This window comes from Arachis ipaensis, chromosome B05 (assembly GCF_000816755.2).
Source record: "Arachis ipaensis cultivar K30076 chromosome B05, Araip1.1, whole genome shotgun sequence".
NCBI classification, from domain to species: Eukaryota; Viridiplantae; Streptophyta; class Magnoliopsida; order Fabales; family Fabaceae; genus Arachis; species Arachis ipaensis.
This window is the reverse complement of record NC_029789.2, coordinates 114572087-114574304: the sequence shown is the minus strand read 5'-3', so window position 1 is coordinate 114574304 and position 2218 is coordinate 114572087.

Here is a 2218-nt window from a genome sequence, read left to right as displayed (position 1 = left end):
TTTGAAATTACAAAAATATCCCTAACCCTAATTTTTGAAAACGAAACCCTAATTCCTAACTCTCAGCCGCCACACCCCAACCCTTCCTTTGCCCCAACAGAACGCAGCAGCCCTCTTTTCTTCCCAGCAGAACGCAACACACAGATTTGTGAAAGAAAGAAAGATCCGGAAGGGAGAATGAGGAAGGGCGGCGCTGGCGGCCGTCACTACCGCCGCGCGCTGTGTTGCACCGAGGAGGGGGAACCGGAGACATGGGACTGTGCGGTACCGGCAAGAGTGCTGTTGCCGTTGCTGGCACCGAGGAGAAGGAGAGACTGCGCGACAATGAAGGAAGGGGACGCGGGCCAGAGACGCGAGGAGCGCGACCCGCTGCGCCGCCGTGGATCCCTTGTCGTCGAGCTCGAAGGAGCAGGGGAGAACGACGTTGGGTTTGAAAGAGCCAGAGGTGGTGCGGCGCCAGGGAGGAGGCGAGCTGTTCGTGCCACCCAGTCACCGGTCTGCTGCCTCCATTATCCGCCGCTGTACCACGGAGAGGAGAGAGTCGCGCCGCACCTCAGTCACTGCTAACCCACCGAAGAAGCCGCCGAAGTTCGTGCCTCCCGTCACCGTCAGCTGCGTCATCACCGTGCCTAGCCTTGCCGCCGTTGACCTCCTCGCATTCCACTGCCGCCGATTGAGCACCACGAAGGACAGAGAGCGCGCTCGATAAGTGAGAAGGGATGGAGGCTGGGCTGGGAGAGCAACCACCGTGTCCATTCGGCGCCGCCTCCGTCGGAACTACCGCCGTCAGAAAGGGGTTTCGACCGCCACAGGTGTCGCTGCCGGAAAAAGGGAGCTGCGTCTCTGTGATTCTGACTGCCGGGAGTGGTTCTGTGACTTCCGGAGCACCGTCGGAGCTTCTGGCTGCTTTTGCCGTCGCTGGAAAATTCTATCGGTAAGGACTTTAAGTTGGTTCTCCTTTCTGTTGAGTTTCTGGGAACCTCATTGTCACTGCATATGGTTCAGGTCACCGCTGCTGCTTGAGGTAGCTGTCGCCGAACCGGTTCGAAGACCGCCGCTGTTTCAGTTCAGCCGTTCCTTCTTCGGTTCGGTAAGCGTTTCGATTTGAAAGCCCTTTCATTACTGTTCTGAAATCTCACGCTAAGGTTTGTGGCATTAATCGCTATAAGATTGAGTTTCGGTTGTTGTATGTTACGATTAGAGTTGCTGAGACTGTTGAAAAAACAAGTGGAGCCGAGTTGTTGGTTGCCGTCAATTCGGGTTGAGGCGGAAAGGACTCTGTGACGCGTTTGGGTTATGGAATTTGCATTTTGAGGTAGGGGCGCTTTCCAAAAACTATGTTTTAAGTATTGGAATTATTACATATGGATACTGTTGTGAGATATTGTGTATTTGGTGATTGTATCTGCCTTATGTGTTATTTGATTGACTCGAGTGATTATGGACGTTGGTTTGGTTGAATTGTTGTGTGGCTTTGTGAAATGTAATATTTTGAAGTGATTCTTTAAAGATTTGAAATCTGAGTTTAATCCATTGATGATTGATTTGATTTGAGTCAATTCTTTGATGATGTGAAAAGTCGAATGCACTTTTGAATTCAGCCCGGTTTACTTTAATTGACTTGATCTTGGACAAATGATTATTTCAAAGTGAAATGGCTTGAGAAAAGTGATTTGTGGCTTAAATGCCGGTTTTATGAATTTGATGATGTTGAATGGTGGAAGTGCTGTTTTGTTATGGGCCGGAATGGCTGTGTATGATTATAAATATTGGCTGGTTCTGGATTGAACTGTGAACCAGAATGGCTGTGTATGATATTGATTTATGGCTGATTGTCGAATGAGTTATGGGCCGTGTGGCTGACTATGAATTATGAATTTAAGCCGGATGGCTAAGATGGATGTTGATCCATGGCTGGGACTGAATGAATATATGCTTGAGATACCTGGGTAGTAGCAAGGGTTGTGGTTCGTCCCACTTGCTCCAGGTCAGATATTGTGACGCCTGGGTAGTAGCGGTAGTAGTGGTGATTCCACTCGCTCCAGGTTGAGCCTTTAAACACCCGCCTGGGTAGTAGCCGCAGTAGTGGTTATTCCACTGGCTCTGGGTTGAGCGGGTAGTAGCAATGGGGTTGTAGCTCAAACCTACTTGCTCCGCGATGGGTGTTTCTGTCCATGGTTAGCTACCAGGACGTGTCGGGTTGGCTATATAACCGACA